Below are 16,175 nucleotides of genomic sequence, written 5' to 3' on the forward strand. Positions count from 1 at the left end.
CTAGGTACTTCCCCTCCGTATATTCTAGGTTACATGGACTCTATGTTCTTAGTTAGAGAAAAAAAACAAGAGCTCTCAAATCCAGCTCAGGGGAGCTTACATCAGAGCAGCTTCCTGGAGGAGCTCCTTCTACACTTCTATCACTATGTCAGAGCAGGATGGGAGATAGTTTGCAAGTGGGGACCGCAGCTTCAAGCAGTACGATTCAGCTGTATACTCAGGCTGCAGGGTTTGTTACTCTCCCTGTAGCACAGATCTGAGATAGCCAGGAAGAGGGGGCTGCATGCCCAAGGCTCATTATTCTATTACACAAATAGGTTTTCAGATAGGTTTTGGATCTAGCTCATCTCAGCACAGATCTTTAGGGATTTTGCCCTGGCTACCTGGTCCTGCAGGGATCACCTAGCATAACATGATATGGCATCGGACAGGCATGTGGTAGGCCTAGTTTTGCGTTCACGCTGGTGTAAACCAGGAATAACTCCACTAACATCACTGGAGGTGCATGGTGTGAAACCAGCATAAAGCCAGAACAGTCAGGCTAAAGCCACTGTGCTTTTATCAACATTCAGACATTCCTTCTCCCAGCATGAGGGAGAGTTTTCAAATGTGACTAGTGATTTCAGGCATCTCACTTTTTGGTTACCCAGCTCTAGGAAAGTACCGCACCTCCACCCTCTGAAAAATCCAGCCTCTTTAAAGGGTCTCAAGTTGGGCTCTCAAAGTCACTAGCAACTTTTGAACATCTCAGCCATAGGATGGCTAGGTAGCTCATGTTACTATTTCACATTAATGTTTTCCATCATGGTTAGTTGTCATTTGTATGAGATGGTGAGGAAAAAAAGCAATTTCCTCTTTTAAAAACAATGATAAAACTGACTTTGCAAACAAAAGTAACGATAGAATCCAAATGAACTGTTGGAGTCCTCAGAGCTGCCCTTCCCATGTTAACAAACTCCTTTGAGTTTGGAGGGAGAGAGGAAATACTGCATTGAACTGGTTAACGCATATGTATCACCACTGGCCTCTACTGGGTGTGCTCAACTGTGCATCACAGGCCCTATACTGCAAACAGTCCATGGGGATCATCCTTTAGAAGTGGCTTTGAAGAAGGGAGTGAGATTTATACACACACACCCCCCAAGAAAGCCATGACATTCTAAATGGCAAGGGTGGGCAGTTAAGAGACCACCATAAAATCCATAGCTGTCTAGGACTTCTTACCATACTTTTTAGCCAGCCAAGCTGACCAAAGTCCAGGCACTGATAACATTTCATAAGCTGGCTTGTCTCATTATTCATGTAGATCCTTTCTGCAGGTGACCACCACTGGATAAACGCTGTCAAGGACACTGGGCAATTTCACCTCTTTCTACATTTTTATATTTAGGAAAGGTTACTTACTCCGTTTTCTTGGCTCTGACAATTCAACCACCAGTGTGTTGCTCAGACAATCTCAGGCTCCCTCTGGAATATACAGACCCACTAGACAATGGTCTGTGGTCCCAATGGACCACCTCTGAGTAGCTAGAGGACTTACCCAAAGTGAGTCACATTCAGAGCTGGGAGTAGTGCTCAGGTCTCCTGACTGCTAGTCCTACACCGTAACCACAAGGCCAGCTGCCTTCCCCATCAAGATGTGCAGTATGGGCATGGTTGTTCATGATGTGCTTCCGCACAAAGGGCCCTGATAGGGCGACATGCACTCACCTGCCCACGGCCCAATGGGGAACCACCACAGCTCTGTCAAGCACGTGCAATCCTCTTTTTAAACTCTACTGTGCAGAGTCTCAGGCACAAAATCAATACTCCCTTTAAGGAAACATCAATGTGAAACAATGAGATGGTGACCCCCTCACCAGGGTCCTTCTCTGCTGCTCCCATTGGAGGTCAGGGGCATGCTGTGGGCTGGCTGGGAGGTATGTGCAGCCATCTTTCAACAAGGATGCCCAAGAGGAGCACAGCCTTTAGACACATCACTGAAGAGCTACCTCCCTTCCCGGCTTTGTGTCGCTTCATCCTCTGGAGACACAATTTGTCTTCAGCACCAACAGGCAAGGAAAGACATGGTGAGGGAGTCCCCGTTCACCTTTCTTCGTAGCTGGTGGCCACACCACTTTGGATTGGGACTGTATCAGCTCATGCCGCCCTGGGATTTCACCAGTCTGCAGAAAGTAGGCAATGTTCTCCGCTCTGAGTCTGTTGGGAACTTATCTACACCTCAGCACACTGCCAAAGAGCCCTGAACCTACTAGAGATACTATCTTTCAGTTGGGGTGTGTTCCTGAATCCATGTAGTCACTAGTGATCTTGTGTGTTTCACAAGACGAGGCACGTCAGCCTCTGTGTGGAACTGGGTAATTACACCCTTCCTGCATAAACTCCTCCTAGAGTTTTATCAGACTAGAGGTTTCTTTTCCACTGTGTCCAGAAGTTTGGTGCAGCTGTGCTGTGTAGCCACCACATTCCACCACAGCGGTGGCTGCATTTCAGTCTTGGGGAAATTAATCCGTACCTTCATCCAGTCTCCTTCATGCTCATGCCTGGCTCACACTTACATTTCCATACTGTAGTCTCTCATCTAGGACCCTTTTGCTGTCGTCTAAGCTCAGCATGAGGCCCCTCTGCTCAGGTCAGCCACCTCTGATCATTTCAGACTTCCTTTTCTCTTTCTCCAATTTCTCCTCTTCTGGGATTTTTCATTTCAACCTCTCTCTGTACGCTGGGCCTTCTGACCTTCCCAGACTCCCCTCTGAGAGGAGGGTAAGTCGTGATGCTGAGAGGTGCAGTTTGTTCACCTGGTGAAGAACAAGTCCCTCTAAAAGTCTGTGGAGCTACCGGCCTAGGGAGTGGCCAGGTTAAGAAGCCCCTCTACGAGCAGAGCTACCTCAGTTCCATGCTAAAGCACTGGGATTTGGAGTTCATTCCTGTTACATAGAGGAGAGAGCCCCTCCAGCAGCACAGCACCCCTTGACTCCTGCGTGAGGTGGAGAGATGCTGCATAGCCTGCTGAGAATGGATGGACCACAGCTCTCTAGCCCTAGGCTGACTCAGGCTCTGAAGTCTCCCCAAGACTCTACTGGCTGTGGAAGCATGTAGCACATCCAGGCTATGATACAGTGTGTCCATGGGAAATGAACTAGACACACAGAGACAGCCTTCTTCCTGTACAGGACAAAAGGAATTCTGGGGGTAGTGATTCAGGCTGGCCTCCAGGCAGATACTGTGATCACAGGAGCCCTCGATAGTCCATAGGCAGATCAGGTTAGAAAATCTATAGCTAGATCGGGTGAGATTCCACAGAGCTGGGTGCCAGATGAGAGCCATAAAAGATGAATAGATTTTAAAGCCAGAAGGGACAGCTATGACCATCGATCCTAACCTCCTCAGAAACATCTATCCTTTCCCTTTGCTCCTTTCCTCTCACCACCCCTCTCCTCCCACATCTCTTCCCTCCAGCCACTTGGGAGGACACTGTTATTTTCCCCCAATTTCTTCCCATCCAACTTTGCAGGAAAACCAAGATTCAAGAAATGACATGTTCAAGTTGAAGGGAAATGACAGATCCATCACGGCTAACAGTAGCCCACATGGCACCCAGCTTGGCTGGCGTCCCGCTGCCCATTTTCCAGCTGGCAGTGACAAGGGTCCCCAGTTTGCAGCAGTGTCATTCCAGCAGAAACAGCTGGGCTGATTGGTGAGAGAACATGAGGGTATCAGAAAGGTGCTCACAGACATTTCTTGGCTGCCTCAAGGAAATAAAGGCCATTGCTGAGCCTGTCAAAATGATTAATAGCTTACAGAGTATTGGGGGAGGGAGGGAGGGAAAGAGAATGGGAGGAAGGAGAGGAAGACAGATGGGACTGGGAGATCTATAAATACATGGGAAGAGCAGGGGACTTAAATAAATACAATATTACCTTTGTGCTTGGAGAGGAAATGGAAACAAGCAATTTGAGGGGGTCATAGTCGCATGCCCAGAGATACAGGGGGAGAGGAGAAAGCCAGAAGATGAGTGGGCAGGAAGTAGGACCCTCCAAGACCAGAATCAGAACCACAAAGTCCAGGCTTGGGTCCAAGCCTATGGAGCCATCACAAGCTCAGACCTCAGAGTGCTACCCCAGGACTACCAGTTCTGTGTACAACATCATCTGAATGCAGGTTCATCAGTGCCAGGCCCTCGAAACCCTGTGAACGCTGTCTTGGGAGTAGCAGGCTCATAGGGGGGCCCCATACAGTGCCAGATGCGCATGAACAGCCCTGTGAATGCTGGGCTACAAGCATAGCTTCACAAGCAGAGGCTGCCAAACTGCAGGCTGACAAATTCCAGGACCCCCAGCTCCACTCCCTGGAACAGGTTGCCAGCATTTGCCCAACATTCTCACCCTGAGCAGCTGGCAATCCTGCTTGCTAACACACTGTTGCAAGTGGCTTCTTGCCCATATGGGAATACAAGGGAGGTGAAAGCAGGTCTGAGACAGAGGAACAAGTATGTGGGCTGAGCAGCTCTCAAGGAGGAATGCTAGGAGCAGCCAAGCTCAGAGAGTAGGTTTGGGGTTGATTTTCTGTTTCATTTTGAGTTCCTTTGGGGAATACAGCCAAACCTCAGGAAATGCAGCTCGTGCGGTCTGCATTTTATGCAGGTTTGTCACTTGGGCTCAACGTACATAGGCTGATGCTTTTAGTTCTGGAGGTTCCCAGTTCAATCCTCTGTCAAACAAGATAATGGTCATTACACAAATATCTCCCATTGAGCCATCCAGTCTTTCAAAACAAAAACAAAAACTCTAGCCTTCACTGAGGCAAATGAACCCAACAACTGTGGTGGTTCCAGACCAAACTGTTCTTCAGACAAGACACTACCCAAAAAGTCAGAACAGACTTTGAAAGAAAAAACAATCACCCTTTTCCCTACTTTCTGAATGCTCCAGAATGGATCGTCCAATTAACCTCAAGCTTTCCACATGCAAACGTTGCCTGATGCACAAGAAGTTTCAAGTAGAAAGGACTTGTTTGAGGCAGCTAGGGGAGCAGCCAACATTGGGATTCTGGAAGAGAGCGAGTCACTGGATTGAGAACTGGCTATAGTAGCTCCAACTTGGTTTAGTTGTTCAGCACTCACGCACTTATTCTAAAGGCTACTTGGTAATAAACTGAGATGCTCAAAAAACAGCAAAACAACAAAACCAAAGCCAGAAGACCAGGATTTTGACTCATGCAAGCCCTGTCTAGAGTCGGGCTCAGTGAGGAAGCTCTACTCACAGAGAGCCCTCTCTAGAGCCGAGTTTAGATTCTGGTGCTGGTGGGCATGGGAATTCCTTGCCACCATGAGAAATGATGCAATTGATTCCAGTTGTTGGGTACTGATTTTACCAGACGCCTTTGTGATAGTTGGAACTTCTAGGTGTCTTCCAAGAGTCTCCACTAGGATGTAGCTGTTGCAATGCTTCTTGTGCTATTCACGCTAAAAAAGCGTAATCAGCCAGCTTGAGTCTAGCATTTTAGGAACACAAGCTGCCAGAATGGTCAGAGATTCAAAGGCCAGAAGGAACCATTGTGATCATCTAGTCTGACCTCTTGCGTAACGCAGGCCAGAGAACTTCCACAAAATAATTCCTTTTGTATTTGACAATAGCTACCAACCAGATGCTTCAGAAGAAGGTACAAGAAACTCTGCAGTAGAGTGTTATGGGAATAGCCTCCCTCCCACAAAAGTGTCCTGACCCCGAATTGGCTTCTGCTCTGAAGCAGGAGGGTTTATATTAAAGCTGATCAACATTGTTTTGGATTTCATAATCTCAGTAAAACAAATGGGATAAAATTTGACTTCTTTCATCACTCCCTCGGATTTTGATCATTTCCTGTTTATATCCCTTTTCTTTTGGGGGGGAAGGGGAGGGAGAGTTCTTATGGTTTGGGAGTTTTGTAAATAATTATTTCTCATTCTAAATCCGCAGTAAGTGTGAAAACTGCTGATGGATAGTGCAAAAGAGTAATTAAGGCTTAGTGATTACTAAACATCCGTGCATGAATTTCTCTGGAGCCTAAAGTTGAAGGAAGCGATAGGAAAGGAGCAAGTGAAGGAAAGTGGTAATGGAAACAGATAATTCTTCTGAAGTAAGGCATAAACATTGTCAAGAGTTGTTAAGTAGCAAGACAGAACAGATTCCTGCTTACCTCAAAATGAGCAGAAAATCGGTGTCTCCAGCCTCTTCAAGATCAATTGAGCCACTGAATGAAACTTTGCTTGTTGAAGTGGAAGAGCAGAGTATTGTATCCAAGCTGCTGCAGATCCCCATCAAAGAATGCAGAAAAAAATATATATGGCAAAGAAGTTTTAGCCACTCTCTCAACCTCTTATTTTCACTCTCTTAGCAAACTTCTCAGGTGCAGATACCCAACCAGGCTGAAATCTGAGCTTGCCACACTACTGAACCGTGGCTGAGAAAGATGTAAACTAAAACAAGAAGATCAAGACTATTTCACAGCCACTACCAATTTATTTACTATTTGAATTACGATTGTGTCGACCCAGGCCCCAGTGTGCTAGGTGCTGGGCAGACACAAAATCAGAGACAGCCCTTGCCCTGGAGAGTTTACAGTCTAAACAGACCAGACAAAAGGTGAGGAAAGGGATGTCGTGAGAGTATAGTGATAGGGTGGGATGATTTGCAAGTGTCACCCCAGTGCATGATTTTTTGGCAGTTTTTTTAAATTGGGGGGACAGGGCAGGGTTTTGTTTGGAGGAAGTTAGCTAAAACAGATGCCAACGAAGGGAGGGGACAACAGGGCGAAAGGGGGAGAATGGAAGCATGGAGGGCAGAAGGAGTGAGGAGGGAATTGGAACAAACATCCAGCCAGGAGATGGAGGGAAATGTCCAGACTGAAAAAACTAGTTGGCCGCCGATAACATCAGCATCTCTTGCACTGTGCACCCTCTCTTCTCTGTTCCTGCTGACTGAATTTCTGGGTAATGGTTTCTTCCTTCCCTGAGCTCACATGGCTTAGAAAAGGGGTGGGGGCCTCATAATTGGTTGAATCAATTTGAAAGAGGACCAATGGTCCAGCTTCCCACTGACACTGGTGGAACACTCCAGAAGACTAGAAATAATAGTTTGAGACTTCAAATAAGTTGAAATTTCTAACTTCAAGGGTAATTATCCACAAGACTAACTCACCTAGGGATGTGGTAGATTCTCCCCCACTTGAAGGCTTTAAATCAAGATGGGATCTTTTTCTAACATGTATCTCCAGCTCAACCTCAAGATATGGACTGGCTGCAGGAATCATGGGTGAAATTCCATATTATGCAGGAGGTCAGAAAACAATCAGAGTGATCCTTAAAATGTATAGATCTCTGTGGTGGGGAGACATCTCACCGGTGCAGTGCCTCCTGCTGGTCGTCTCGGGAATTAGCTCTTTCCAGCCCAGAGCACCCTCTGCAGGTCGCTGGCTCACCTGCTGCTGGCCCCCGTGTTCCTCCTGGACTCCGGAGCCCTTCTACTTCAGGGTTTTTACCCCAGCTTCAACCCACTTTCTCTGGGTCTCCCCTCTCAGGGAACCCCCAACCCTCTATCCCCACCTTGCCTCAGTGTCTACTGCCAGTCATCAGCTAGCACCCGCTCCCTGGGGCAGACTGCAGTCTGTAAACCACTCATCATCAGCAAGGGGGTTAGGACCTGCTGCCTTTGCTTATCTGTGGGCTGCCTCTCTGCAGCCTCAGTACCTATTTGTAGGCCTTTAACTCGGCCTGCAGCCTGGGGTTTTGCTAGGCTGAAGCTCCCTAGCTCCCTCTGCCCTTCCCCAGCACTGCTCCACCCTAGCTACCCTTCTCAGCTTCCAGGCAGCCAGGTCCTTCTCCCCCTGAAGCTAGAGTGTCCCCCAGTCTCTGGCCCACAGCCCTCTCATAGGACCAGCCGTGGCTTGATTGGGGCCACTTGTGGCTGCTTCCCCCAATCAGCCTAGCTTTACCCCAGCCCTCTCCCAGGGCTATTTTAAGCAACTTCAGGGCATGAACGGGGTGACCACCCCACTACAATTTCTAACGTTTGTCTCTACATTTTTATCCAGCTACCATACATTAAGTTTCCGTTGAACACATCAGTCAGAACATGACACATGCTTCCCACAACAAGGGACTCGCTGTAAAGAAATTAAGTTTACAAAAACAATTGCATGTGGTTTCAGAAGGGCTTCACAGATTACAGGTTGTTGATGCTGCTACTACCGCAGTTGCAGTAGAAGTCTGGTTTGATCTAATTAAAGAACTAGACCACATACAAAGCTAAAAAGCCAGTCAGAGAAACCGTGGAACCTTTCTATTACTTAGCCAACATGCTAAAGATCTGAGAATGCCCAAAACCAAAGGAAATGCTGAAAAGTGGCTAACAGGAAGTAATTCTGACGTCTTCCTTCCTTTTTTGCATTTCCATTATCTTCTTCTAGACTGACCACAGGCCATAGGTCTTCCTGAATTAATTTGCCAGAACTAGAGCATCTCTTTTAGGACAGAAAACCCATCCAATCTTAATTTAAACATTTCCACCAGTTCAGAATTCCATCATGACCCTTGGCAAGTGGTTCCAACTGGAGATCCAGATTTCTACCCCGATCCTGTTTTGTGTCACAGTTTATTGCACCACAGGGGTGGAAGTAAGTTCATGGAACATAGGATGGCTGAACTCAGAATTGTCTTTTTTTTTTCCCCTTTGTATTAAGACTTGCACGTCAGTCCTGCAGCTCAGCATCAGTAAGACCAGTTTTTAGCATGTTCAGATTGACTTAATTTCTGTTGTCTGATCTTCAAGCTGGGGCTCACAAGCAGGTACAGGGGGACATGACCACTTTCCCCTTTCTTTACAGCTAGATGGGAGGGACCCCTGACACTTCTCTATTGTACCATGGGGCCATAGAATCATAGAACTGGAAGGGACCTTGAGAGGTCAACTAGTCCAGTCCCCTGCACTCAAGACTGGTAGAGGCCCTGGAGATTTTTCGCCTGCCTCTGCAGCATGGGGCACGGGTCACTTGTTAGAGGATTCTCTGCAGCTTGAGGTCTTCAAACCACAATCTGAGGACTTCAATAACTCAGACATAGGTTAGGGGTTTGTTATAGAAGTGGATGGGTGAGATTCTGTGGCCTGCATTGTGCAGGAGGTCAGACTAGATGATCATAATGGTCCCTTAAAGTCTATGAGGACTAAGTATTATCGAGACCATCCCTGACAGGTGTTTGTCCAACCTGTTCTTAAAAACCCCTAATGATGGACATTCCACAACCTCCCTAGGCAATTTATTCCAGTGCTTAACCACTCTGACAGTTAGGAAGTTTTTCTTAATATCCAGCCTAAACAGTTCTTGCTGCAATTTAAGCCCATTGCTTCTTGGTCCCCTATTCCTGAGAGATTAAGAACAACAATTTTTCTCCCCTCCTCATAACATCCTTTTATGTACTTGAAACCCGTTATGTTCCTCTGTCATCTCTCCTCCAGACTAAACAAACCCAATTTTCAATCCTCTCTCACAGATCATGTTTTCTAGACCTTTAATAATTTTTGTTGCTCTCTCTTCTCTGACTTTCTCTCCAATTGTCCACTTCTTTCCTGAAATGTGCAACCAAAAGCTGGACAGAATATTCCAATATTCTTGTAATACATCTCAGAATGTGTTTGCTTTGCAATAGTTGTATACACTGTTGGACTCTTCATATTAGCTTTGTGATTCCACTAGACCCCTTGATCTCTTTCCGCAGTACTCCTTCCTAAACAGTTCATTTTCCATTTGTGTTTTGTGTGCAACTGATTGTTCATTCCTAAGTGGAGTACTGTTGCATTTGTTCCTTATTGAATTTCATCCTATTTACTTCAGACCATTTCTCCAGTTTGTCCAGATCATTTTGAATTTTAATCCTATCTTCCAAAGCACTTGCAACCCCTCCCAGCTTGGTATTGTCCAAAAACTTTGTAAGTGTATTCTCTATGCCATTATCTAAATCCTTGATGAAGATATTGAACGGAACTGGATCCAGAACTGATCCCTGGGGGAACCCACTCATTATTCCTTTCCAGCATGACTGTGAACCACTGATAACTACTCTCTGGGAACGATTTTCCAACCAGTTATGCACCCATCTTGTACTAGCTTCACCTAGATTGTATTTCCTTAGTTTATTTATGAGACCATTGTGTAAAGCCAAGCCTTACTAAAGTCAAGATATACCACATCTACCACTTCCCCCCTATCCATAAGGCTTGTTACCCCATCAAAGAAAGCTATTGGGTCGGTTTGACATAATTTGTTCTTGACAAATCTATGTGGACTGTTATCACATTATCTTCTAGGTGTTTGCAAATTGATTGCTTAATTATTTACTCCATTATTTTTCTGACTGGTCTGTAATTGCCCTCATCATTTCCTTTTTCTCGATGAGCACTATATTTGCCCCTTCTCCAGCCCTCTGGAATGTCTCACATCTTCCAGGACTTTTCAAAGATATTTGCTAATGGCACAGATATCTCCTCAGTCAGCTCCTTGAATATTCTAGGATGCATTTCATCAGGCCCCGGTGATTTGAAGACATCTAACTTGCCTAAGTAATTTTTGACTTGTTGTTTCCCTATTTTAGACTCTGATCCTACCTCATTTTCACTGGCATTCAGTATGTTAGATATCCAATTGCCACCAACCTTCTTGGTGAAAACCGAAACAAAGAAGTTATTAAGCACCTCTGCTATTTCCACATTTTCTGTTATTGTCTTTCCCTCCCTCATTGAATAACAGGCCTACTTTGTCCTTGAGCTTCCTCTTGCTTCTAATATATTTGTATTTCCATGGTATGGAAACGGCCAGGAGACCTCAGGCTAGGATGACAAGACCTCCCAACATTAGGGTCTTTGTCTTATATAGGCAATTATAACCCCCTCCCCCACAAAAAAAGTGTCCCAATTTTTCACACTTGCTATCTGGTCACCCTACCTCACAGGCATGTGTTCTAGTCCCAGCTCTGCTGGTGAGTTGCTGTGATGCCTTTGGCAAGTTGCTTGAGTTCCCTGTGGCAAGAGGCAACCACTGTTCTACTTAACAGTTGTAGGAGCAGCAGTGATCTGCATGCTCTGTATAATTATGCTCTGTATAACCTGTATATTCAAAAAGGTCTGTTACACCTTCCCCCACCCTTTTTGTCAGCTCTCCCTCTTTAAGTACCTGTGAAGTGGCTTTCTCCTCCTTCACCCTACTGGAATGCTTGTGGAATGAACGGGCTGCTCGAGCAGCTGATCAGAACCGTTCCAAGGTAGACAAGGTGTCTGGGGCTCTGGTTAGGCAGTGATCACATGCCCAATGCATGGACACTGCCCGAGGTGGAGTATGACCAACAAGACACGGCCAAGTCATCTCTAGTCGCAGGCCATGAGGAGCAAGTCCTTAAAAGGGGAAGGGGACATGTGCTCAGCAGTGCACTCACAAGATTTTACCTCCCATGGAGGCCCTTTGCCCAGACCAACTGGCCAGTGGTTTGTTGTGTTGCATTTCATCGTGCCTTGGGAAGACTTACCTTCATCGCACCGTCCATCACTGCGCTGTGAGACGCTTACCTTGCAGAATCCTGACATCTCCAGTGCTGTGCCTGTCCTGGGAGCGTGAGTATGCGACTGTGAATGTGACCCCTCCCCTACTTCTTTTGAGCTTAGCTTTCAGTATAATAAACGTGCTGCTTTTTGCCAAACTCTGGTAGGTCATTAGTCCTCCCTAAGCTTACTAGCTGGCCCAATTTTGTGTAAAATTACCTACCTCACAGGGTGGTTGTGATGTTTAATAAATAGCTATCTGGAACTTGGAGATCTGCTGCTGATGGTTGCCATGTAAGTGGTAGGAGTTATCACACAACCAGGACTAGGCCTGGATCCTCTAAAGGCAGAAGGGAAGGGCAGAGGCTCCTTAGAACAGTGCTAACTTTGGAGCATGAAAAAAGACCTATCTTCATTTTGATTTGCCCACAGGCTGTTGCGAAGGCCAAGACTATAACTGGCTTCAATAATGAATAAGTTCATGAAGGATAGGTCCATCAGTGGCCATTAGCCAAGATGGTCAGAGATGCAACCCCATACTCTCGGTGGCCCTAGGCCTCTGACTGCCAGATGCTGAGACTGGACAACAGGAATGGATCACTTGATGATTGCCCTGTTTGTTCCCTTTGAAGTAACTGATAGTGGCCACTGTTGGAAGACAGGACACTGGACTAGATGGGCCATGGGTCTGACCCAGTATGGCCATTCCTATGTTCTGATGAAAACTAGATGTGCCATTACCACAAAGGGTGATGAATGAGCAGTGTGTAGGAGGGACTGTACAGCTACGCCCCTTGGGCAATTTCAGAGAGAATTGTATTAACAGTCATTGGGGCTCCATTGTGCAAGGTGCTGTACTCACAGGCCTGCTCTACACTACACAGTTAGGTTGATGTAAGGCAGTTACGTTGACCTAATTATGTCAGTGTCTACACTACAATCTTGTTCCTGCCAACATAAGTGCCCTACTACACAGACATAACTACTCCACCTTGACATAAGCCCTACGCCTCTTGTAGGTGTAGTTAGGACAAGGTTTAGTGTCTTTGTAGACACTGTGTTATTTACAGTGGCTGTTGGCAGTCTTGTCAGTTTCAGGGCTCCATACTGCCTCATCCAGCTCCCCAGTCCAGGAGGCGAGAATCCTGGCAGGGAACAGGGAGACAAGAAGCTTGGGTGGCAGCTTGGCTCTGGACAGGGAGCTGGTGGTTAAAGGTCAGTTTTCTGGAGATTAAACTGGTTTAGATGGGCTATAGCCCACTGTATTTTTATCACTGTGTAGAATTAGGAAAACATGCATTTCAAATATCAGAGGGGTAACCATGTTAGTCTGTATCCACAAAAACAACGAGGAGTCCGGTGGCACCTTAAAGACTAACAGATTTATTTGGGCATACGCTTTTGTGGATAAAAAACCCACTTCTTCATGCATCTGAAGAAGTGGGTTTTTTACCCACAAAAGCTTATGCCCAAATAAATCTGTTAGTCTTTAAGGTGCAACCAGGCTCCTCTTTGTTTTTATGCATTTCAAAGGATCCCTCTAGATTAATGCAACACCCTCAAAGCCCTTCAGGGCAAACATCGTGTCATGCATTTGTACAGCACTCAGCAAAATGGGACTACAACCCCTTCTGGGATGTTTGGATGCTACCATATCAATATTTACTATATTTGTGTCTGAAACTGGTTTATCTACTGCTGGTGCAGGTACTATCTAGGCTTGTTAGAACTTAGAGCTCAAAGGGAAAAAATCAGTTTATTCCCTATTGACAGTACTTTGTACATAGTAAATTTTACCATTTCTCAGGTTTTAGAGTGTCGGGCCCACAGCAATAGGGAACGAAAAGCTTTAAGAACAGGAATATCTGACGGTAAAAGACACAAAAATTGGCTGGGGAACTTGAGGGCAGATGGAAAACACAAAACTTGTTTTTTTGAAACCAGCTAGATTACCAGTTAATGATGTCCCTTTAACTTTATTATGGATCTATGCTTCCTGGCCTCTTGTGAACACTCCAACTCAAAGGTGATCCTACAAACCAGAGTGTGAACAGGTTTAAGCCATTCCTTCCTACATACTGGTCCTCTCTACTGTGTTTGCTCTTTGGAACCCCAGATCACAGAACGGGTCTATCATGTCAGTCTGGTATCTTGCTTCTGCCAATAACCAGTGATTCAAAGGAAAGAGAGCCCATCACCCCTGAAGCTCACAGCTAATTGTGTACTGCTATCAGGATGGAGAGAATTCCTTCCTGAGCCATGCAGCAGTCAGCTGACATACTGAAGCATGAGCTTTGAAAGCCTTTATTGTTCAGCATCCAGAACGTCAGCTACTACTTGTACTCCAGTAGCACCCACACTACACAGAGAGGAAGACAGCAGAAATTACAATCCAAGACAAACAGCATACAAAGAGGAGGAAGACAATCACAATATACAAGAGGATATAATATGCTTTTAAAAATATGCACCTATTAGCTATCCCCCAATGCTACTCCACATACCCATTAGTTGCCAGCTACTTTCTTCTTGGCATTACAGAAGTGAGTCCAGAGGAGAGATCTGAAGGAGAGTGCAGCAACCTAAAGGATTAGTTCAGAGAGGACATTCCATGAAAGAAGGGGCAGCATCCAAGGAGATGGTTGCAGGAGATGCAGATAAATGGGCAGTTTAGTGAGCACTGGTCAAATTAGCCATTGATGCTATGTGATCGGATGATGTCCTGTGCTAGTGAATGAGAGAGAGGCTACAAGCTGTGTGGGTACAATTGCTTTCTTTATTTGCCTGTCATGCATCCATCAACCGCCTCCTTGTTCTCATATGCTGCAACATCGTCAGGAAGGGAGCATGAGCAGCATTCATGTTGCCCATCCTAAACTTACGTGTGTTAATCAAGACCCCTCTGGCCCTTCTCTGCCTTGTGAGCCACTGATCTGAGTGAGGCTTTAGGAAAAATTTTCTGCAAGGCTAAGCTGTCCACACACCTATTGCTGGAGGTTTGCAGCAGGGCCCTAAGAACTGAGTCCAGGTGGCTGAATGTGGCAGGGAGATGGACTGGTGATGTGATCTCTTCCTTACAGAGCAGTTGGCTGGGAAGCACTGACCAAAGAAAAAGATTTCACACATGGTGATTCCCTGAACGTTTTTGGCCAAGCAGAAGTAGGCCTGTGGTCCCCTTCACAGCCCCTCAATGCTACTCCTCCCCTGGGCAGAGGAGTTGCTGTAGAGCAACACTGACATGCCCAGTTGCATGCCTGAAGGGTGCCTTGCTGTGGAATGCCTGGCACTGTGGTAGCCAAGTTGGTGGCTTCCATTGTTTGTGGGATATTTTTCCTCCCTTCTCGCAATCTCCTAACAAAGATTCTGATTAATGATCACTCATTCCTAATTGTCAAATTTCTTTTCCTTCATCCTGTGTCTAATCACCAGTGACAGAAGCCATTACACAAATGAGAGCAGACGACTTCCCACAACTGTTCTCGTTGGTAAAAGCCTTGTAATTTAAAGCTCTGATTTGTAGAGGAAAGCTGCGTTTCCCCAAGGCGTCCGGGCATCTGTTCCACTTACACTCCGAGAGCCTCCACTTCCGCTCCCTCCCCCGCCAATTAATCCTCTGCTCGCAACAAATATTTGACTTGCAAGGCAGTAATTAGAACTTACTTTGCATGCGTTCACCACAGCGAGAGCTTTGCCTCCTTCTTCCTCGCCTTGCTCATCTCAGAGCCCGTCCCATGCAGCAGCAGAGCAACACAATGCACGATGGAGGCGGTGACGGCTCGCCTCCTCAGAGGGAAGCTTCCCACTGACCTCCAACTTCCCAAGACACCATGGTGGCAGAAGCCAAGCTCTTCAACTGGAGGGAAGCGAGTTCCAATAGCATCGAAATGCACCAGGAACCTCCTTACAAGGAGGTGGAGGCAGAGGGGGGAAGCAGAGATGTAGAAATATAAAGGTGAAGACTAAAGGAAAGCCCTGGGGAAGGAAAACAGTTTTCCTACCTCACATGATGGCTGTGAGGCTTAACAAATGGCTCAGGGCAGCAAACTAAGCTGTGAAGCAGAAAGCCGCAGCTACGGGAGCTGGGAAAGCTGCATGACCATGGACTGCACACCATGTCTTGAAAGCCACTGCCTGACATCCCTGCTCCCTTGATGCCTCTTAAAGCAGCCAGCCACAGGGCAGTTCATCTGTATGAAGGCAGTAGCAACCTGCCACCTTTCTACAGGACACTGTTCAGCCATGAAAGTGCATACACCCTGGAACCCAATGGCCAAAAGGAGGCCTTCCACTTCCCTAGGAGAATCTGTCTTCAAAAGAGCGGGAGAGGGGGTGAAGACAAAGAGCAAACTAGAGAAGAGACAAGAAAAAGATGTAAATTAAACACACAGGAGTCAGATCAGGGGTGTTTTTCTCAGAGCTTTCACGCACACACACACACACACTCTGCAGAGGTCACTTCACCTTCGTGTCTGTTTCCACATCTGGAAAAAATGGACTAATTCCTCCCTCTCAGGTCTGTTGTGAGGCTTGTTTGTAAGGTGCTTTGTGTTCAGTGGATGGAAGCGGCCACCAAAGGGCGAGTGGACATTTCTGAACTGTGGCCTGTCACCA

The sequence above is a fragment of the Chelonoidis abingdonii genome, chromosome 16 (assembly GCF_003597395.2).
Source record: "Chelonoidis abingdonii isolate Lonesome George chromosome 16, CheloAbing_2.0, whole genome shotgun sequence".
NCBI classification, from domain to species: Eukaryota; Metazoa; Chordata; order Testudines; family Testudinidae; genus Chelonoidis; species Chelonoidis abingdonii.